Raw genomic sequence first — 15576 nt, forward strand, 5'->3', positions numbered from 1 at the left:
GCTGCGTCTGGCTGTGACTAGCTGTGCATTCTAGAATTCTTGAGAGCTTCTTTAGAGCAGCAGAAGGAAGACTTCTAGGGATGAGGGCAGGGCCAGGCGAGAGGATTTCCAGCCCCGGGCAAGTCTACCGACATAAAAGGCTGAGGGCGCAGTTCCCGCTTTTACATGAGAAAGGTAGATGGGTAGCAGGTTCGACATCCGAAGCTCTTTCAAACAGGAAACCCCAAGTCTGGAAGCGACAGCCTGTCAGCCTTTTAATTTCCTGGCAGTGGCGGGAGTTAGCCAGGTCCTCGGCGCTTTAATAAGTGATGACTGCTAGAGCTAAGTTATTCAATGTACCAGCAAACATTTCAGCTGCGCCTCGGCCGTGCCGGGCGCGGGTGAAACAGGGGTTCGAAACATTCTCTACTTCCAGCCGCTATCTCTAGGGTTGCGGAGACCGCCCCACCATAAATTTGGGGGGGGGGGGCACCCAAGGCCAAATGGGAATTTGAGTCTCTGGGCGGTTCAAACTAGTGAGCCCCACTCTTGAAACAAAGTGAGCCAGGAGGGCAGCTAGCTAGATATTTGGGGGAGGGGGTCTTTTCTGAATTCCGCGCCCAGACCGTCCAGCAGCGGACTCTCTTTCCTCCGCCCACGGCGACAAAGCAGCTCCAGCCCCAACATCCCGATCCCTCTCTCCTTGGGTATTCCAGACTTCCCGGCAAAAGTTGCCTCCGGCTCCCCCAAATCCCGCCCGTTTCCTACAACCGTTCTGTGAGCTGCTCTTCCACCCCGCCACTCCCTCCCCAGGATCCTCTCAACCGAGGTCCACCCATTCTTGGGGTTCGGGGCCCCAGAGGCTGCTCAGCCCGGGCTCTGCTAACCCCAGCCCAGGCTTTTGTCCCTGCAGCCTGCAAGAGAAGCAAGAAACTCTGCGTCCCCGGCACCCACTCACCGTCTCATCTTCCCTCCGTGCCGCTGCTCTCCGCCGGCCCCAGCGGCCCTCGCCTGGCCCTCGCCCCGCCTCCCTCCCACCCTCCCTCCGGCCCCGGACCCTCGGCCCCGCCGCAGCCCCAGCCGCAGCCGCCCGGTCACTCTGGACGCGCGGTGCGCAGGCAGCGCGCCCCCCCTGGCCCCGGCGGCCACTGCCTCCTCTCCGCCCACAACCCTCGGCCGCGCAAACGGGCGGCGACCAACTCGGCGGCGGGGGAGGCAGCGCCCGGGGGATGCGGCCCGGACGCGCGGAGCCTGCGCGGCCCCTTCCACCCCGCCGGCCGCCGCCTCCTCCTCACCTGGCGCGTCGGCGCGGCCGGGTTCCCAGGGCGAGGGAGGGAAGGCGCGCTGCGGGCACCCAGCCGCCGGGTGCGGTCCCCCTCGGGCCGCGGTGGTGGGCTCCGCGCGGCTGGGTCCTGTGCCCCGGCTCTCTTCGTAACCACCGCGGCGGGCACCGAGGGACTCGGAGCAGTGAAGTCGGTGACGGTGCCAGGCAGTTTGCAGTTGGGGCTTTTACTGCTGCAGCAGGGGTCTGGCTGGTCGCCCCATCACGGGGCGCCAGCTCCTCGGAGCCGGGTTTACAGCCGCGTGGTAGAAACCTTGTGGCAGGCTTTCCTAATGAGCTGGAAGAGGGCGGGTGGGTACACGTCCTCGAGCGACGATTTCCTCGCCCGACGGTGAGGTTTCTACTGGGAAACTCCAGGTGACCGCACCTCCTCCCGACAGTTCGCCCGCGGGCAGGTACCTGATGCGTCAGAAAAGCAGTTTTGCAAAATTGTTGGGGAACGGCCTCAGCGGGGAATTTTAAACTAACTTGTACTGATTTCCTTTCATTTACTTCTCTTGAAAGTTTTCCAACGTGTTTTTCTCGTTGCTGCAACCAATGAAAACAATACTGATGTGAACGGCGGGTGTTTCCACGGAAAGGGACCAACTGGACCCAGGGCGGCCTCAGTCGATCTCCGCACGAATGAGTGTGAGTGAACCTCTTCCAAGTTCTGGGTGAATCTCTGGGCTTAGAAAGAGGCAGGTCGTCGGCCCTCGCGGAACTCACAACAGCAAGAAAGAGCACAATAAAGTGCAGACTAATTTATGATCACTGTGGCTTTGGTTGCGCAAGTCGTTTTAGCTCCTAGCAACAATGTCATTAACAGTATAGTGACAGTGATAGCTGATGTTCAGGATGGTTAATAAGCTTCCGGATAATGTATACAAAGTCCCTGACACCACGAGTGGCACTCAGTAGGCACTCAACAAATAGCTTATTTATAATGCACTTTTCATTTGTGCAAGTAAAAGTCTGACTTCTAATTTATAGGAAAGGCTCACCTATGAACTGCTTGGTGTTTTATAGGAATTAGTTTCCCCTGTCTTGGCTCTTTTCCCCACAGAAACATACAGGAATCTATCCAACACTTAAATGCTCCAGCAGTTTCCCCGATTGGATCATCCCATCGCCATAAAATCATGTTACTTCTCCCATCTTAAAAACCAAAAACTCTCCTTGAATCCACTTCCCCCTCCAGCCACTTGCCCCTTTTTTTCTGCTCAACCACAGCAAAACTCCTTTAGAGTTGTTAAGAAAAGCTGTCTCCAAGTTTTATCTACCCATTTATTCCAATTGGGCTTTTGCTTCTACTCTGTCCCCTAGAACTCCTCCTGTCAAGGTCAAACTCCTAAACTGGACATTTTCTCAGGGCTCATCTCACTCAAACTATCAGCAGAAATCAATGGTGGAACACTTTTTCCTCCTGGAAAACTTTTATTTGGACTTCCACAACTTTTTCATGTTTTTTTTTTTTTTTTTCCTACTCCATTGCTTGCTCCTTCTCAGTCTTCTTTGGGAAGAAGATTGCTTGCTGGTCCCTTCTCTTCTCCCAGTGCCTGAGCAGTAGAGTCCCCAGAGTTCGGACTTTGGATCTCTTCTGTATCTACACTCACACCCTTGGTGATCTCACGACACTAAAGATCACATATGTGGTAATAAGTCCCCAATTTTAACTCCAGCCTGACCATCTCTTCTTGAACTGTAGGCTCCAGGCTATTGCCCAGTTAGATGCCTACTAGGCTACTCCCACATAACATTTCTGACGCTGAAATCCTGAAATTCCTCCTTCTGTCTCCCAATCACCCTGTGCCAAATGAAGTTTTCCTCATATCAGGCCAAAAAGCTTGGTGTCATCCTTGACTTTTCTGTTTCTCTCACATTTCAAATCCAATCCATCAGAAAAAATTTTTTCAGCTCTACTTTTAAAATAAATCCAAAATTCAGCTACTTAACCGCCTCCACTGTTAATTAACACCCTAATTTTCCATCACATCTTGACTTTATCCTTGCCCTGTTTCTACTTTTGTCCCCATGAAGGAAGTTTTCAACACACTGCCAGAGCGATCGTTTTTAAACATTGAGACAACTCATATCACTCCTCTGCTCAAAACCCTGCAATGGTCCCCATCTCAATCAGGGCTAAAGCCAAAGGCTATAGAAAGGCCCAGAAGGACAATACGTGATGTGCCATTCTTTGATTTAAGCTTCTAATTCTTTCACTTCACTCACTTAGGTCCTGCCATAATGGCCTCCTCAATATTCCTGGATTAGAGTCCCAGGCAGTATGCTTCCATCCCAGGGCCTTTGTGCTAGCTGTCCTCTCTGCCTGGAATTCCTCCCCCACCCCAAGTACCAGTATGGCTTTACCCTCTCACTTCCTTTAAGACACTGCTCAAACGTCACCATGTTCCTCAGGTCTACCCTGACCACTCTACTTAAAATTTAAAAGGCATTCCACATACTAGTGAGCTTTCTTTATTATTTTTAATGACAGAGTGATCACCTTCTATCATATTATAAAATGTATTTTTCTATTGTGCTTATTATCTGACTCTCCTCATTAGAATGTAAGTTCTGTGCAGGCAGGGATTTTTGTCTGCTCCCTCCAGTGATATAGCCACAGTACTCCTAAAACGATGCCTGGCATGTAGTTGGTGCTCAAAAATGAATGAGTTTGACCCAAAGCACTATGGGTGCAAACATTTCCTGGCCTGGAACAATACCAGCAAGACTCCTGACTAGACAGACATCTCAGAGACAGTCGTTCTCCCTCTAAGGTTCTGAGGAGAATGTTTACCAACACAGCACACCTAGAACGGCCATAGTTAGGGTGACAGTATTCATATCTAAGAAAATATAGCTAACAGTTATTGAGAGCAATAGTTACTGTATGTGCCAAGTGTTCGTCCAAATATACTACAGTCTCAATTAGTTTAATCCTTATAACAACGCTTTGAGGTCAGTACTGTTACTACTTCCATTTTATAAGTGAAAAGGGTGAGGCACAGAGAAGTAAATGGTCACTCAGCTAATAAGTTTGTAGAGGCAGAATTGGACACAGGGCAGCCTGGTTCTAGAGTTCATGCTCTTCAATACTCCCCTCCACCTCTTCTCTAAATAGGAATGATATCAGAGAAAACATCTGTATAATGAGTAATTCCAAATCACTAGACCAGAAAAAAAATGATCCTCATTGACCTTCCTTCACCGTCTTGTTTTATTTGTTGTCATCTCTGTCTCTTTTACTATAGCCAAGCTCCTTGAAGGCTAGAGGGGTCATTTTATTCACATTTGCGTGAACCACACTCCAAGACTTGATGCATGGAAGGGGCTCAAAGAGTATTCATTTAATGTGATTTTTTTTAAAGTGACTAAACTCAGCAAAACATCTCACTTCCAATGAGTTAGTATGGTTTTCAATAGTTTTCATAATGCCACGGCAGCCTGAAGATAGAAGAGATCAACAAGGTACAAGGGTTATATTAAATGTGAAAAGCAGACCCCAACATCTTAAAATGTATAGAAGGCACTCAAAATTTAACACCTATTATTATTGCAATAATTGTTATTACCAGAATTTTTTTATAGTTATGATGGTATTTTTTTAAATAGAAAGAAAAAATAGAAAGACATGAGCTCTTTCCTTCTACTTTTTCCATTTCCTGGGTTCTTTAAAACAAAGTCACCTATTTAATCACAGATCCAGCCACACCTACCTCTGTCTGCCATTCCCTGTTGTCCACTAGGGATATTGTGTTGTAAACTACACAGCAGAACTTCCTTCCCTGTTCCCTTGTCTAGGATCTGTAGTGGTTACAGTACCTGATGGTACTTTTCTTTAGCCACCCCTCTCAGCTAAGGAAAGGTGAAGTGTTGCACACAGCAATATAATGAATTATTTATGGATTATTTTATTTGGAATTAGTTTTCCAAATGGCTGGTTGGACTTGATTAGCTCATGTCCTGAATCTGTACATCTTTTCCTCTCTCTGCAGTAATAACCTAAAAAATCTTTGAAGCTATTAACTTGGTCATTCTCAACTCCAGTCCAATTTGTGGAACAACTGTTTATACTAAAGTTATCTTTAATATTATGCTTATAAAAAGAATCAAGAAGTTTTTATTTGTAAAGTGCAGTGGAAAGATCATTGATTTTGGAGTCAGGGAGATCTGGGTTAAAACCCTGACTCAGCCCCTTTACCAGTCAGGTAATTTGAGTGTGTTATTTACCTTCACTGAGAACCATACTTCTATTCTGGAAAATGGGACTGATAACACCCAACCCATATGTTTATGAATTAATGTGATAATGTAGGCACCACTCTTTGCACAGGAGATAGCACCCAGGGATTACTCAAAAGTGTAGTTTCTTTTTTTTTTTTTATTCTTTTCTTTTTTAATGAAAATAGTATATATTTAAGGTAGACAACATGAGTATTTTATGGACATACACGTAATGAAATGATTGTAACAGTCAAGCTAATTAACATACCTTCTCACAGTTATCTTTTTTATGTGTATAATGAGAACACCTGATATCTGCTCTCACCAAATTTCCAATATTCAACACAGTATCGTCATGCTGTCACATTAGATCTCTAGACCTATTTATCCTTTAACTGCGACTTTGTACCCTTTGACAAACATCATCCCATCCCCCACCCCCAGCCCCGCCTCCTTGCCCCTGGTAACCACCTTTCCACACCTACCTTCTATGTGTTGTAATCCACTTTTTTAGGTTCCACATGTAAGTGAGATCATGCAGTTTTTTTCTTTCTGTGCCTGGCTTTCACTTAGCATAACGTCCTCATCAAACAAGTAGTTTCCAACCACACTTGCCTTTTTCTGGAACTGTTATTAATGACATCAACCATTGTGTTGTACTGCCTTATAGACATTGAGTTCCACTTCATAAACTCCTTTTAGAATTTAGTGCTATGGACTTCCCTGGTGGTGCAGTGGTTAAGAATCCGCCTGCCAATGCGGGGAACACGGGTTCGAGCCCTGGTCCAGGAAGATCCCACATGCCATGGAACAGCTAAGCCTGCGAGCCACAACTACTGAGCCCGTGTGCTGCAAATACTGAAGTCCGCGCACCTAGAGCCCGTGCTCCGCAACCAGAGAAGTCACTGCAATGAGAAGCCTGTGCACCTCAACGAAGGGTAGCCCCCGTTTGCCACAACTAGAGAAAGTCTGCGCAACAACAAAGACCCAACGCAGCCAATAATAAAAATATATATATAATAAAATTTTAAAAGTTAAAAAAAAAAAAAAGAATTTAGTGCTAGGATAAATTTTCTCTCTCAAAAAAATCCAAGTACTTTCATTTCTTAGAAAAGGTATCTTCATCTGTTTTCACATTGGATTTGCAATCATTGTTAAGGAAAACTGTGTAAACCAATATTTACCTTTGTATCCTGGTTGTAAGGAAGCACAGTGTCAAATTTACTATTAAGTTATTGTACTATTATAAATTATAGTTTTTAATATATAGTAGCACAATTTAATGTACTATATCGTAATGTATAATGTAATATAATTGTACTACTATAAATTAAGTTATTAAATTATTGTACTAAAGATTTTTGCTTCCTACTCTTTTTTTATGCCTTCAATGCATTCTTATTCCAATAATCTTATTGGATACTTGGATTTTACTCTGTGTTCTCATATATATATATGTATATATATATATATATATTCAAATATATTAAGTATAAATGACACATTAGCTCATCAAATTAACACCAGAAAATTAATCAAAATTAAAGTGGAAATTTATCCCCATGTGCTTCCTTATGTTCAAACTATTATAAGACTGGCTCTCTAATTATGAGAATAATTTAAATACATTTGGAACATCTGATTAATTTCTGCATCAAAATGTTTCTTTCTGATCTGTCTCCAATTTTTTCTGTGAGTTTGTATTGGAATCAGGCAGGAAAAGGATACTCTGTGTGTGTGTGTGTGTGTGTGTGTGTGTGTGTGTGTGTATCCCCTTTAGATTAACCTATCCCAGCTGTGTTTATCTGGTTTACTTTTCTAATCATCTGAGGACCCTGAGTTGGTCTACTTTTCCTGCATGGCAGATTTAAAACAAGGAGTTTTCTTTGTAGCTTATCTGCTCATCACAGAAAAAAAGCAGTGCTCTATCAGTGGTAATCCTTGATATTGCTGGGAACTCAGTTTCTCTTCTCTGTTGATCCTGTTTAATTTTTCTTTCATCTGACTTTCACCATCCCTCCAGTAATCTCATACCTTGAATTCAAGTTCCCCCATAATATAATATAACATAATATTCTATACTATAATTTATGTATTTATTTTGGAGCCATGTTTTACAGGAATAAGTGTTTGACGTGCCAGATATATACAGACTTCAATGCACTAGAGACTTCTGACAACTCAGAGCAGCAGCCAAGATTCAGATCATGAGGCATGTTAAACACAGAGGCAGATTTACTAAGCATCTACTCTGTTCCACACAATATGCCTGGATTGGTGGGAAGTGGAGATAAAACAAGACATTTACTGTGTGTCTATACATAAGGAATTTACTGCCTAGCATATAACTAATGTGATCATGTAATACAAAATCTAAAGAAAATGATACAAAGGAGTTCAGAGAAGGAGTATCTCTGCCCAATGAGTCTATCAGGGAAGACAACGTGTGTGGCCTTCATACTGAAAGAACAGCCTCCCAGCAGAGGAGACAACATGCACAAAGCAGCTGGGCGGTAAAGGCAGGTTAGGGAAGTGGTGAGTAATGCAGCCTGCCTGAACCTACAGTACATGGAGGGAGGCTTGGGAGATAAGATCGAGGGAGCTGGGGGTGGGGGGGGACTTGGGGGGAGGGAAGGGATGGGGCCTTGAATTTTAGATTTTATGTCTAATACCATTTTAATTATGTCATTTCCTTGCTCTAAACTTGCACTGGCTCCTCCTTGCCTGACAAATACAGGAAGAGCCAGTGGCTATGTGGGAAGTGGAAACTGATTATATAGGAGTAGGATGAAAGAGAAAGATGAGCTCCAGCCACAGAATTTAAACACTCCAATAAAGTGGTCCAGATTCTGTTTCTTAATATGTTAAACAAAGCTATCAGTCCAAGAAAAAGCTGCTCAATTGAATTTTCACTAAGGGCCCAGTTAAAATACTGAATTTCTGCCCACTCCTGACTGCCATCCTTTTTTTTTTTTTTTTTAATTTTTATTTATTTATATTTATTTTTGGCTGCGTTGGGTCCTCGTTTCTGTGCGAGGGCTTTCTCTAGTTGTGGCAAGCGGGGGCCACTCTTCATCGCGGTGCGCGGGCCTCTCACTATCGCGGCCTCTCTTGTTGCGGAGCACAGGCTCCAGACGCGCAGGCTCAGTAGTTGTGGCTCACGGACCCAGTTGCTCCGCGGCATGTGGGATCCTCCCAGACCAGGGCTCGAACCCGTGTCCCCTGCATTGGCAGGCAGACTCTCAACCACTGCGCCACCAGGGAAGCCTCATCCATTTTTTAATCTTTGGATGACTCCATAGTTACAGATCCTGAGTTCTCACAGAAATAAGTACGAAACAGGTAACTTTTGACTATTATGGTCAAGTGTTGAACTGGAAATTCAGTGACTTAATATTCCAGTGAACCAGTTGTGTCACCAGGGACTTAGGGCTACTTGCTTGACCTTTTTATTTATTTATTTTTTAATATCATTATTGGAGTATAATTGCTTTACAATGTTGTGTTAATTTCTGCTGTACAACAAAGTGAATCAGCTATATGTATACATATATCCCTATATCCCCTTCCTCTTGAACCTCCCTCCCACCCTCCCCATCCCACCCCTCTAGGTGGTCACAAAGCACTGAGCTGATCTCCCTGTGCTATGCAGCTGCTTCCCACTAGCCATCCATTTTACATTTGGTAGTATATATATATATATCAATGCTACTCTCTCACTTCGTCCCAGCTTCCTCTTCCTCCCCTGTGTCCTCAAGTCTGTTCTCTACATCTGCATCTTTATTCCTGCCCTGACACTAGGTTCATCAGTACTGTTTTTTTAGATTCCGTATATGTGCATTAGCATCCGGTATTTGGTTTTCTCTTTCTGACTTCACTCTGTATGACAGACTCTAGGTCCATCCACCTCACTACAAATAACTCAATTTTGTTTCTTTTTATGGCTAATATTCCATTGTATATATGTGCCACATCTTCTTTATCCATTCATCTGTGCTTGACCTTCTTAAATATTTCACATTATGGGGGTAATTTCTCTCAGGGGGGTTGTTAAGAGAGCTAGTAAAACATTATTACATACCACCCATCTCTGACTAGATATTTAGCATCAGTGCTCAAAGAGTTCTAAGTGGTTGTTTGAAGCATTTACTTCTGAGATACAGATAGTGATGTTTATGACTGGCACAGTTCTTTTAGACTCATTTGAATGTCTGGCTATTCACAAGAACTAGGCATTTCTATGGGTTACAAATATGCCTAAAGAAGGTAATCGAAATTCATTTACTGGGTTTCTCAAATGGGAACAAAAAGAAATTCTATTCAAAAGGTCCTTCTCTTATTGTTCATCTCAAGAGTTTGATCTCCAAGGTATAAGTGTTATAAGGTTGACATAAGAATCTCCAGAAATTTAATGTGGGTAGATAGATACACTATACCTTTAATGTTAATATTAAAAGTTAGCTTTATAGAAGGTGTATCAACCCAAGAACTCACAAGAGGGAAGTTACAGGTATTGAAATGAATTTGCTAGTCAAGAAGGCAAATACGGATATGATTAAAGAGTGCATTTCCTTCCTTCTCTCCCACCCCTGCTTGCAGAACTTTCTGTGGCTCTCCCACTGGTTCCTCTCCAAAAAGCCCTGATAAGGTCTGAGGACCCCAACAGCTGGAGTGCTGGTGGAGGGAAGTCACCTACATGCTCTTCATTCCTCTGGTCTGTTGAGCATTGATCGGCACTGTTATCAAGACAAGCCCTGATGTGGTTTATTGGTTTCCTGTCTCACAAGCTAGTTTTGTCCTTCATCCTATCTGGCTCCTGAGTTAATCGAAGTGATAATCCAGGTGGGGAATTCCTTACACAGACAATTTTGAAGGATCCATATGGGTGGAGGGCAACATTACTTCTAATGGATAATTCACTGGTAGTTAGTCTCCAAAAGAAAGTTTTATCTCTCATGGGCTATTAGCATCCATGTTAAATTCCCTATGACTTTGTAAATAGTTGAATGCTTTGATCCTACTGGAAATATCAATCCCTTGTTTTCCATTCGAACTGCTCCCACCTTCAGTACAAGAAAGGACAGAATGAGGTACAGGGCAGTTGCTGAGGGGTTACTCAGTATTTGAAGCTCGCACTTGTGGCAGGGATGTGATGGCCGGGGATGACAGGAGTAAGCAGACATTGGAATGATAAGCTTCTAAATCAAGGCTCTGTTCTCAATAACACAAATTAAAATTTGTAATTATTTTATTTGTCTTTTTTTCTCCCCTCATTCCCTCACCTCCCCCACCCCTATAATTCTAAGCTTTGTGAGGGCAAGGAACTTCTACATTGTTTACCATTATATGCCCAGTGCCTCCCCCAGTACTTCATACTTGACAGATACCATAAATTATTTGTTGAATAATTACATAAATTGGTCTTGAATACTGAAAACCTAATTTCATCACTTCAACGCTTAAGAATTCTTCAGTGACTTCTCCAAGACGTGAGATAAAATAAATCCAGAATCCTTGTTTTAGCATTAAACAAATAAACAAAAAACTAAGTCATCTGGTTGCTCCAGGTTATTTTCCTAACTAGTAGTTCACTGTTTCCTCTGCCCTCTCCCTGCAAGGAGGGGACATTTCAATCATCATAAACGACTTGCAGTTATTCACAAGTGTCATATTCGTTCACCTCTTTCCTCATAACCAGCAATAGTAAGTACAGGAATCACACATTCCAGAAAGCTTTTCCTAACTCCACCCCGGTCTTGGTTAGGAGCTAAAGTACTTCATGTTATTGGATTGCAAATTTTCTGTTTTATCATCTGTCTCTGCTCAAGACATAAACTCCCTCAGGTTAGAGGGCTGTGATGGTTAATTTTATAGCAACTCGCCTAGGCTATGGTGCCCAGTTTTTTGGTAGAACACCAGACTAGATGTTGCTGTGAAGGTGTTTTTAGATATGATTAGCATTTAAATCAGTGGACTTTGAGTAAAGCAAATTACCCTTCATAACATGACTGGGCCTCATCCAATAGTTGAGACCTTAAGAGCAAAGATAGAGGTTTCCCAAAGAAGAAGGAATTCTCAAGATTTTTAACATAGAAACACTACATCTCTTTCCAGCGTGTCCCCCGGAACCTGTGTTCAAGACTACAGCATCAGATCTTGCCTGAATTGCCAGCCTTCGGGCCTGCCCTGCAGATTTCAGCCCTGCCAGCCCCCACTATGTAAGACAAGTCTTTAACCCACCCTCTCACTCTCTCTCTTTATCTCTACCTCTATCTCTAGCATTCTCTGTCTCTCTATTATATAAAATATAAATATATATATATATATATTTCTCTGTATACATATACATCTCTTGTTGGTTCTGTTTCTCTGGAGAACCTTCACTAACCCAGGAGCTTTCTATTTTAACTCCTGTGTCTAAAATGTAGCACAATAAGTAAATGAAAAATTAAATCTAGCTTGAAATCACCCTCCCTTACTAGAAGAGGACTTTGCAGTGCAGAGATGACCAGCTAATCCTGGTGAGGTCAACTAAACCAGGTCCCCAGCGCATCCCTGAGCACCCCCTCCCCGTCCCCTGGTAACCTGATCATCTGATGCATATTAAAAAATAATGAGGAAAATACACACTTTATGAATCTATTTATTTTGTTGATGCTGGGGAACACGTTACAAAGATTACAACCAGCACTGTGAGCCCTGTGAATTGGAGAGCTACTGAGTTGGAGCCTCATCCCCGACCCTGCAAGGAGACAGCAGGATCAGCTGCTCTTCTAGAGCACCTAAAACTTCATGCCTTTCTCTCTGCATCCCATCCCACCCCTTTTTGTGTGCATCTTGATCTTTGAATGACTGATGAGTCACTGGAAAAGACCTCTCCACATCAGCTGCTTTGGCCTGCCTGTCACTCAGCATCTGGTCCAAACAAAACCTCAGCACGTGTTCAGTGGGGTAAGTAAGCGCATGATCAAAGCTCCAGGCTAGAATTGACAGCCTCAGCCTATCTTCTGGGTGTTTGCTGGACTCCTGGGTTTATACTGGGAAATGCCAGGTCATTCCCAATATGCATCACAGAGAGTAGGTACTCATAAATATTTACTGAAAACCTCTGAGGATGAAGTGCACACAAAGGGAGATCTCACGACATGTTGCCCGTCACCAGCTCTGTCCTCCTTGGGCTCCTCTCTCTGGGCATTATTCTCCTCCATCAGGATCTTCTGCTGAATCTCAAAGGAGAAACTGGGATCGATGCCAGCCTGTGCTCAGCAAGAAAAGAGAGATACCATGAGTGGGAAGCTGGAAGCTGAGGTGACCTCTGAAAGCTGAAGGTCAGCAGAGCTAACATCTGGGAAACACTAACTGCTGTCGAAATTGAAAAACAGATATCCTGGGTCATCCTATATTCCCACTGCTGACTATCATTTAGGATGACAGAACTTCCACACCATCAACACTAACCACCACCAACCACCACCAACAAAAACACACTTTTGGATAAAATAATTAGAGATTTTTTTAAAAAAATGGATGCTGGCAAACAATCAATGGGCAATATTTAGGCAAACAGAAGAATCAGTTTTTCAGCATAGTTTCTGCTTGGGGTTTGTTGGTGCTTATTTTCTATTTTTCATCCCATGCTTATTATTTACCAGCATGTTAGGTACTTTGTCTTTATTATATCATTTAAGTTTTACAAAATCTCATATTATAGAAAAGGAAACCAATGTCCTTGCTCTTAAGAGCTCCCCACGGAGCTCCTGACTTTTAAGTCAGACCCCCCACAGCTCTCATATGTCCAGTTTTCTCTGCAGACTCAGGGCTGCCTCAGGAGACGGTGTGGTCCCGCCATCATGTTAGGGTTCCCATTTGTTTGGTACTTACTATGCCAAATATTTCTCATTTGATTTTCACGATGACTCTAAGATATGGCGTGAGGAGGGGAATTCAATTTTGGACATGTTGAGTTGGGGGATATCTGTAGATCATCCAAGTGAAGTGCAGGGTAGAGATCATGGCCATGGCTGGAGATGTATATTTGGAGGATGAAGATCCTTTTTTTTAAATATTTTATTAAAATATTAAAGTTCCTGGGAGAAGATGGAGGGGACGAGGTCATCTTACAGTTGGAGGGTTGGCCTTGACTAGGATATATATTCCTCATTTCAAGAGGATGAATAAAGGAAAGGAGAGGGGGATAGATACCTACGTAGGTCAAGAGCTGTGTGATGGGAAGAGTTAAGAGTACAGGATTTTTACATACTGAGGGCTTCACTCTTGTCAATGAAGTACAAGGCCAACTCTTCCATTGAAAGTCTACCAACTGAATATTTTTGTAGGAACTAAATGCTGAAATATAGACTTCCATAAGTTACATTAAAAAGAGGCTTGAAAAACTTTTGTGCTACAAATAATACCAAGAAAGAAAAAACACAACCCACACAGAATGGGAGAAAATATTTACAAATCATATATCTGATAAGGGACTTGTATCTAGAATATAAAAAAAACTTAAAATTCAAAATGCTCATAGGATCTGAATAGATATCTCTCCAATGAAGATATACACATGACCAATAAGCACATGAAAAGAAGCTGAACATTATTCATTAGGGAAAAGCACTTCAATACCACAATTTGATACCACTTCACACTCACTATACTGGCTATAATGTAAAAGACAGATAATATCACATGTTGGAAAGGATAAGATGCTTGTAGGGATGTAAAATGCCACTTGGGAAAACAGTCTCTCAGTTCTTCAAAAGATTAAACACAGAGCTGCAATAAGACCCAGCAATTCCACTCATAGGTATATACCCAAAAGAAATGAAAACATGTTCACACATAACTTGAATACAAATGTTCATATCATCACTATTCATAATAGCCAAAAAGTAGAAACAACTCAGATGTCCTTCAACTGGTGAATGGATAAATAAAATGTGTAAAATAAAATGGTATATCTGTACAATGGAATATTATTTGGGCATATAAAGGAATGAAGTACTGACACATGGTCTGACATACATGAACCTTGAAAACACTATGCTAAGTGAAAGAAGCCAGTCACAAAGGATCACATACTGTATGATTCCATTTATAGGAAATGTCCAGAACAGGCAAGTCTATACAGAAAATAAAGACAGAAATAAATTGGTGGTTGCCTAGAGCTCGTTGTGGGGAGTAGTGGAGGAGGGGTAGGGAGCGACTGCTAATGGGCAGTGGGTTTCTTCTGGGGGTTGATGAAAATGTTCTAATATACATTGTGGACAACTTTATGAATGTATTTAAAGAATACAGAATTCTACAATTTAAATGAATGAATTGTACGGTTATGGGAATCATATCTCAGTAAGCTGTTTAAAAAACAAAAAAGAAATTTGAGGAAAGGACTACTGACAAAGGCAAGACTGAGGAACACTACTGAAGACCAGATAATAATAACAGCCATTATCTTTGAAGACTCACATGCCAGGCGCTAGGCTAAGTGATTTCCCTGCATCATTTCCTTTAATTTCACCACGAACCCATATATATTAGGTCATTTTCCCTCATTTTGCAGACAATACAATTAAAGCTCAGAAAACATAAGGAACTTGTTCAAGGTCAACAACAAGAAAGAAACAAAATGTAGCCCCTGGTCTGGGTCAGTCTGGAGCCTGTTTCTTAGTACCTGCACTATGCTGTCTCCCACAGGTTTTGCTTTTCTATTTAGCTTCAACTTTCTAGGTTCAGCACAAATGCCGGTGTCTTTAGGCCAACCTCTTTCTCCCCAGCACGCCCACAATTCTCTGTCTACCAGTCTTAGAGTGGTAGACAGCCTTTTCATCTCTGAGTTAATAAAGAGATGTAGAATAAATGCATCAATAAATTAGCACTCTCCTTACCCTCTCCACACTCAGGAGTCCTAGAAGCATGACCATAGCCCCGTACAGAGAGATTTCCCCAGGCTCAGAACACTGACTAAGAGATTAGGTAGCCAGGAGCTCAACTCAGAGATAATGCATCTTTCCCTTCTCCTCTGCTTGGAGAGGGTAAGAAGAAAAGAA

The 15576-nt window shown here is 42.7% G+C and overlaps 1 protein-coding gene across 11 annotated transcripts in view; it reads right to left on the reverse strand.

The window, feature by feature from the left end:
- The window catches only part of PHLDB2 (pleckstrin homology like domain family B member 2), a 124010-nt gene extending 122541 nt beyond the window's left edge, over window positions 1–1469 (reverse strand). For 8 of the 11 annotated variants that reach the window (XM_068546763.1, XM_068546766.1, XM_068546761.1 and 5 more), the window contains exon 1: window positions 938–1019. The gene's annotated coding sequence lies outside the window, so the exon portion shown is untranslated. Of the gene's footprint in view, window positions 1–937; window positions 1020–1274 lie in introns of those variants that run through there. The other 3 variants (XM_068546770.1, XM_068546769.1, XM_068546768.1) reach the window with 2 other exon arrangements.
- Between the last annotated feature and the right edge of the window lie 14107 nt (window positions 1470–15576).

Source organism: Eschrichtius robustus, chromosome 6, assembly GCF_028021215.1.
Source record: "Eschrichtius robustus isolate mEscRob2 chromosome 6, mEscRob2.pri, whole genome shotgun sequence".
In the NCBI taxonomy this organism is placed as follows: Eukaryota; Metazoa; Chordata; class Mammalia; order Artiodactyla; family Eschrichtiidae; genus Eschrichtius; species Eschrichtius robustus.